Raw genomic sequence first — 8,772 nt, forward strand, 5'->3', positions numbered from 1 at the left:
GTTTTTTCCTGTTTGTCCTACATAATTACAATTACATTTGCTACATGGAATACAATAAACACTTCCATTTACATTCAAACTTGGGCTATTCCTTATTAACATATTGGTAATGGTTGAGTCATACTTGAAAACAACATTAATATTTAGAAGCTTGAGGGACCGAACTAACGGGACAAATTCATTACGATAGGGCAGCGTCAAAATATTCTTAAGTGTAGGAACTTGTCTGGTTTGAGAGGAATGAAAGGATTTTTTAGCCCTTTTAAAGCAACGATCAACAAACACAGAAGGGTACCCAAGTTTCTGTGCAATAGAACGAATGTGTTTAAATTCATCGTCAATAAATTCAGAGTCACAAATACGCAGACATCTTAGGAACATAGCAGAAAAAACTGACATTTTGGTAGACTCAAGGTGATTCGATAAAAAGTGAATGAAACTGTCTACCTGTGTCGGCTTTCTATATACCTTAAATTTATAGTTTTGGCCACTTCTCATGATAAGCATATCAAGAAATGGAAGGGATTCATTTATTTCTCTTTCAATTTTGAATGTGATACTAGGGACAATATTATTAAGCTTGTCTAAAAATTCCAATGGGTCACTGTTTTTAGGCCAAAGACAAAGAACATCATCTACATATCTATACCAAGGAGGAATAAAGTCCACTATATTGGGTAGTAATCTAGACTCAAAAAACTCCATATAAATAGGATAATGTTTAATTTATAAGTGTCTTACTTATTATATATATATATATATATATATATATATATATATATATATATATATATATATATATATATATATATATATATATATATATATATATATATATATATATATATATATATATATAAGCAGTCTAGAAACTCAATTTCTCAGATCTAAATAGCTCATCATGAGGGCAGGTGTTCTAGTCAATGTACGTATACGAAGGAATTAAGGACAATAGTGATAACGTTCCTGAAACAACGACTTGCAACTCCCGTAGTTTAAAAATATAGGTACAAATGTGTCAGAGAAACTGCAATTCCATAATTTCAATGATAACTAACCTAAATGTACATACATTTGGTAAAAGTGAAATATGCAAAATATAAAAATAAATACGACTCAATGCTTTCATTCATACCGCAAGCGAAGTGTAGACATGTCATTCCTGAAGCCTTTAATTCACATACGTAAATTTACCAGATATATTACGGAAATTACATGTCTATTCTTCTTCACATACACTGCTCACTGAAAATCGGCAACATTTCTCTATAATCCTGTTTATTTTTCTATATAAACAATGCAAACAACGAGTGAAGAAGCAAGTGTGTGTGTGTGTGTGTGTGTGTGTGTGTGTGTGTACAACAAGTTTTGTCGCCAAACACCGATTAAACACGGGTAAATAAAGGCTTTTTCAACAGCAACACATAAATCGGGATATCACAATGTTTCTTCCTCGCGTCTTCAGGTAGCGGAGGTCTTGGCACTAAATAATAAATGAAAAACTTTACACAAGAGATTATAAAAACAAAATGTGAATAGCTGAATGAATAGATTTATTACAGTAATGATATAGAACAGATGGAGGAGTGGTCGATGGATCGATAACAAAGCAGATGGATTGCTAGACGTAGAGCTAAGATAACAATGATCTATCTCCCCACAACACAGCGTCTCCCCCACAACACAGCGTCTCCCCCCCACAACACAGCGTCTCCCCCCCACAACACAGCGTCTCCCCCCCACAACACAGCGTCTCCCCCCCACAACACAGCGTCTCCCCCCACAACACAGCGTCTCCCCCCACAACACAGCGTCTCCCCCCACAACACAGCGTCTCCCCCCACAACACAGTCTAAAAACTGTGTCCTGGAGGGGTCGCTGTGTCCTGGAGGGGTCGCTGTGTCCTGGAGGGGTCGCTGTGTCCTGGAGGGGTCGCTGTGTCCTGGAGGGGTCGCTGTGTCCTGGAGGGGTCGCTGTGTCCTGGAGGGGTCGCTGTGTCCTGGAGGGGTCGCTGTGTCCTGGAGGTGTTGTATGTGTATAAGTCATTATTCTTTAACCTAATTCATATTACCGAGGTTCTCTTACATTGTATTTCGTGGAGTCCGTTACTCAACACGATTTCAGAGTGTGTAAATTTCATCTATTTAATGTTTTTGATTTACAATTTTCACAATCTTATTTACTGTGTGGATTCCCTCCCCCCTCCTCGACTGACTGACTGACTGACTGACGCTGATAAAACTAATCCCCAAGTACTATGACATCAGCCGAGTCGTGAATTGACAACAGGAACTCATAAACCCCAGAGAGGAATGCTGCTCTTGCTCTTGTGTTTGACGTCATCAGTAAGCGGACCAGGTGTCTTAAAAACAACTAAAAACACGCACTATCCCCCCCACCACGTTACCGCACACAACAAACCAACAACTCGCTTTATGAATTTCTCTTCAAAACCGAGGAGAATCTCTGCTGTGACTGACGTGGTGCATTTAATATAACGAGTAATATGGCTGAAATTGTAGTGTTCAGTTCTGGGATTAATAGATCTTTTATATATAGCCTGTTTTATCAACGTAGATTCATAATTAATTTCTATTTTTTGTCTTTGTTAATTGTGAGGTTATATAGTACGACCCTCTGGTTGATGAGGTTGAGCCAACTCAAGTACTACACGTTTACCCTCTGTGGTGGAAACCGGCAGCCCTCAAAACCGAGTGACAGGAGCACCTCCCACTCCATCTGGGAATCACCCTCAGTACCGGTCATCCTAATTCTGTTGGTTGTAGCACTTGTGAGTACGTTACACCACCCCCCCACTATTATAATGTTCTTAGATCTTCCTTTTTCACACCTCAGTGACCCTGAGTTTTTACTGTTCCTTAATCAGTATCAATGTTCCCACAATGATGATGCTGGTGTCACTCCCTTAGATGTGCTAGATCATTTGTGTTACACCCCATTTACCCATGGTGTCGACACAATACTCCCTCATATCGATCCTGGTGTCTTTCTACAAAACTCACTGGGTTACACCAACCCAAACTGTAACTATTACTTTCCTGACTCCCCACATTTAGTTATAGTCTCCTACTACCTCATTCCTTCTCCTTGATTAGCCATAACATCAGCAGTATTCCCCTTCATCTAGATACCTTTTTAGATCTGTGTTTATCTTCTATTTGATGTACTTGGATTCTGTGAGACTAAACTCAATAACGATATTGACCATTTGCATAGCATTCCTAATTATAATACACTGCGTCAACATGCCACGACACAGTGGTGGTGTCACCCTATATGTTGATATCCAGTATAACACTTCTGTAAGAGATGATTTAAAGGTTCAGGAGGAGTACATGGAGTGTTTTCATTGAATTACGTAACGACACACGAAATATCCTAGTAGGAATAATCTACAGAAGACCCCACACTAATGTAAGGAATTTTCTTGATACATTTTCGGAGCTTATCTCTATCATAAGTTCAGAGAGGAAAGGCTGCTACATTACAGGAGATTTCAACCTTGATCTATTAAAATCAGAAACCGACACCTCAGTATTAGACCTTCTTGCTACCTGTCATTCTGAACTCTTCTTCAACACTATAATCAAACCCACCAGAGTAACTGCCACCTCTGCCACTGTGATAGATCATATCTGGACTAACAACACTCCTAACAATCTTGCAAGTGGAATTATTTATAACAATATCTCCGATCACTTCCCAGTTTTTGCCATGTATAAAACAGCTACAAGACCTGAAAGGTCTAGTAGAGTCTCAATTCAATACAGAGACTACTGCACCGACAACATGCTCCTTTTTGAAAACAACCTAATGAATGCCAACTGGGATCTTGCCTATGCCTCCAACAACCCTAACGTGAACAGCTGTAACTTCTCTTGCATCTTCAATGCTTGCTCTGATAAATGATTCCCACTCACGACTAAGTCAGTGAAAACGGTATCCATTTCCAAACCCTATATCTCAAGCGAAATTAAGATAATGATAAAGGAAAAACACAAACTCCAAAGGAAATTTGCAAAAAGACCCATAACTTTCGGTGATGCTTACCGAAGTATCAGAAATAGAGTAGCTCAAGCAGTTAGAAATGCCAGACGTAACTATTATACAAATAAGCTCGTCAGCATCAGGCAACAGTAAGAAAACCTGGAATGTCATAAATTCTATTCAGAACAGGAACACTCAGCCTTCGGCCCCCCACTCAGCTTTTATGATAAATGATTCAGTTATAACGGAACCCTCCCCCATTGCCAACCACTTCAATGAATATTTTATTAATGTTGGCAAAAATCCTGCAGAGAGCATCCGTGATCACCATGAGGAATTTAATGCCTACCTGCAAAACAGACAGCAAAATGAGCTATTCTTATCCCCTGTCACAGCAGATGAATTACTGGCCATCATAAAAATGTCCAAAGATGCAGCAGCAGGCGAAGACAATATACCAATGAGCAGCGTTAAGAAAGTGGCCCACTTATTACTACCTGTTCTCCTACACATCTGTAACTCCTCCTTCACTAGTGGTGTCTTTCCTGATAAACTGAAAATTGCTAAAGTCCACCCGGCATATAAAAAATCTAGGGACAAAGGCCTCCAAGAATTACCGCCCCATATCAGTTCTTCCAGCCTTGAGTAAGATACTGGAAAAGCTAGCATGTAATAGACTAAATTCCTTCTGCAATGCCAATATCATCTTTAAAGACTCCCAGTTTGGATTTAGAGCTAGAAGGTCGACTGAGAGTGCTCTGCTATCCTTTACTAATGACATCTTAAATTCGTTTGATGACAGTCAGTTCACAGTCGGTATATTCTTGGACCTCTCTAAAGCCTTCGATACTGTCGACCATACCATCCTCCTTTCAAAGCTTGAACATTACGGCATTAGGGGCCTGTCCCACAATTGGTTTACCTCATATCTGTCCAACAGGATGCAGTATGTCTACTATAACAACCACCAATCTGACTCCTCGCCAATCTTGTATGGAGTCCCCCCTAGGTTCCATTCTCGGTCCAGTACTGTTTTTGTTGTACATAAACGACATAGTCCACGCCAGCTCACTCATAAAATACAACTTATTTGCAGACGAAACTAATCTCTATGCCAGCAACTCGGACCTCCTTTCCTTGAGAACTATGAACACCGAATTAACTAAAGTCGGGACCTGGGTAATACGTAATAAACTGACCTTAAACCTTGAGAAAACCCACTACACGATCTTTCACAGAAGGAAAAACTTACCCCCAGACTTGGACCCCCTGTACCTTGGTAATATAGTGTCATGGTCACATTGACGGCTGGTCTGTTTTAGAACTTGACGATTCTTATTATACTTCACGCCCGCAAAACATGTGATAACTGTTTAGTTATCCCTAGGAAGAAACGCGTTTTTCCCTCTCAACGTATTACACCAAGGCTCCCTTTCTAAGTCCTGCCCACGTGAAGACAGTTGTCAATACGGTTATTCCACCTTTTTCCTGGCAAGTTCAATCTCTAATTAGTTTATGTAAATCAACTTAAGTAATTCGCCAGACCCGTGTCAACCGAGGGTCATCTTTGAATGTGTAGTAGTTGAATTGAATGTAATTTTTGTCATTGCGTGAGTAGCCGCTTCTGGCAACTCACGGGTATATAAACCCGGGCGGGATGGAGGATCAATCCTCCCGTGACGCTTCTACAAATTGTTCTCGGGTATGTAGGTGGGTGTTCCCCGCCGATATAATCATTCAGTTCAACTTAGTCAATTGTGCGAATATCAGTGTTCTTGTTGGAACAGTGAAATGGTCATTTACTCAGCTTAAGAATTAATATAACGTAAATGTCGTCGTGTCGTTGCTAAATGCCAGATTGTTTGCGATCGAGTCACCACCATGCCCTCCCGTGACGCTTCTACAAATTGTTCTCAGATCCAGTGTGTGGGCTATTTGAACACCCCACCGACTGCCCAGAGTCAGTGGATTCCTAACAGTTAGCTGTAGTGACCGATGTCGCTGATTCAACATGATTAAAACTGCCAGTCTGCCTCGTGGGGCTGGACCCCAGACTGTCACCACATGTCCGACTACAACCGACCAACAGGGTCGTCAGTTGTTGAGTGTTCTACTCTGGGACATGCCTTGAAGTTATATGGTCCAGTGTTGTATATGGTTTGGGGATAATTATCTGGAATATAATTATCCCATGTTGGGTAGTGAACCCATGTAAACTTGTTTGTATCAGTAATAATGTGTTGTGTTACAAGTGCATCCTCAATATGCACTACCAACAGTTAGTGAAGGGACCATATGTAAGTTTGTCATGTATGTAATGAAATGTATCACCAGTAATGTGTGAAGTAAAAGTATCCACGTGGGATTGCAGTCGAGTCCCTGTAACTTATTAGTATCAGTATTCACGTGTTGTGTTGTGAGTACATCCTCCATATGTACTACCAACAAGTTCTAGTGAAGGTGCCATATGTAAGTTGATCCATGTAGCTGTATGTAATGTGAGTAAAGCCAAGGAGTTGTCATGTAACTGTATGCAATGTAATGTACAACCAGTAGTGTGTGAGAAGTAAAGTACCCACTTGGAATTCCAGACAAGTAAAAGCCAAGGAGTTGATCCTTGTAGCTGTATGTAATGTAATGTAACACTAGTAAGGTTGTGAGAAGTAAGAGTACAGCATCCAAGTGAATTGCAGTTGAGTTAAGCCAGGGGTTGAACCTTGGAGTTGTATGTTAATGACATCTTTTACCTAATTTTCTTTCATATTAATAAACCCTTTAGAGTATATTAGGGGTATTCATTTCACCTCAGTATTTGCCTTTATTTTGTCCAAGTGACCTTGATACCAGAATTACAGTACCCAACCCTCGCCATGCTACCAACAGAACTGAGGTTATGAAGTAACCATGAACTGAAATAAGTAGACAGAATTAAAGGAAATAAGACACAAAGAAGTATGTATTAAGAATAGAAGGGAGGTAAAAAATCCCTGTCCTTAATGGTGGGCTCGGTGGTTCAGTAGTAGAATCCGCCGCCCTTACAATAGTCCTCAAACGCGAACAAAATAGTTCTTTCTGGTAGCATGGCAAGGGTCGAAGGCACATGGGTATTGTAATTCTGATATCAGGGTCACTTGGACGGAAATAAAGGTGAACTACTGTGGGAAAAAATGAATACTAAAATACTCTTAAGAACAAGTTTATTAATATGAAATCAAAGGGAAAAAGAGATATTATTAATATATAACTTCAAGGTGTAACTCCTCGCTTATTGCAGACTCAGTATTTTCTTATTGCACACAACTTTACTGGTGTTACATTACATAGCAGGACCAGATCCTTGGCCCTACTCACTACACATAGTTACATGACAACTCCTTGCAGATTACTTTACTTCTCACACCTACTGGTGGTACGTGGCATTACCATACAAGACAAACTGGCATATGATACTTCACAGACTGTTGGTAAGCACTCACAACATACACGTTAATATTGAAACCAGCGAATACATGGGTCCACTACCCAACATGGGATAATTATTACCAGCTAATTATCTCCAAACATACAACAACACTGTGGGCCATATAACTCCAGGGTATAACACTGGCGCCTCTAACAACTGACGACTGCTGTTGTGGTCGGTGGAAGCCAGACACATGGCGAGTCTGGTATCTCAGGCTCACGAGGCGGACCTGCCATCTCAATCATGTTGAATCACCGACATCAATGCATATATTGATCCCTGTTGGTTACCCACCGGCTCAGCAGCCGATGGGGTGTTCAAATAAGCCCACCCTGTATCTGAGAACAAACGGGAGAACGTCACGGGACAGAAGCATGGACAACACAATCACAACAAATCTTTCGCCTCGCAACGTCAGAAGACATTTACTTTATATTACTTCTTACACCCTGGACAGGCTACAGGCATGGACTACGGAGAACAAGGTCACCATCAACCACACCAAAACCGTAGTCATGCACATCAATACCGCCACCACTCCAGTGCAAGTCCCAGCAGTCACAGTGGGTGCCCATCCTCTCAAGCTGGTGTAGTCTGCCAAACTCCTGGGTGTAACTATAAACAACAAACTGGACTGGAAGGCCCATGTAAATAACAGTCAAGGCAGCCTCGTACCGTCTCTACATGCTACGACGACTTAGGTCACTTGGGACACCCACGCCAGAGCTGAGGACCATCTACAACGCCTTTATTCTCCCCAAACTAACGTATGCGTCACCAGCCTGGTCGTCTTCTCTCAACTCCACCCAACAACGTCAGCTAGAGAAGGTACAGAAAAGGGCCTGTAGAATCATGCTCAGCGCAGAATACTCCGGCTACACCAACGCTCTCTCCACCCTGGAAATGCCATCCCTCAGTGACCTCCACTACCAAGCACTGGAAAGGTTTGGCAGTGGACTACTGCACCACCCTCGTCATCGCCACCTCCTGCCACCGGCAGCCCCCACCCACCTCGCGCAGTCCGCCTTTACAACAAAAGTCAGCCCATAAGAGCCCGCACTGATAGATATAAGAATAGCACCATCCCATCTATTGTTAAAATAATTAACAACTCCTGATTTATGTAATGTACAGCCCTGTAAATGTATTCAATGCATATTATATCATTACGTTTAAATCAAATTTAAGTCTGTATATATTCAGCCACCGGCTGCAACTCTATTAATGAACCGTTTATTATTATTATTATTATTATTATTATTATTATTATTATTATTATTAATTCAACTGTTAAAGCATGA

This window comes from Homarus americanus, unplaced genomic scaffold (genome assembly GCF_018991925.1).
Source record: "Homarus americanus isolate GMGI-L3 unplaced genomic scaffold, GMGI_Hamer_2.0 scaffold23598, whole genome shotgun sequence".
Lineage (NCBI taxonomy): Eukaryota > Metazoa > Arthropoda > Malacostraca > Decapoda > Nephropidae > Homarus > Homarus americanus.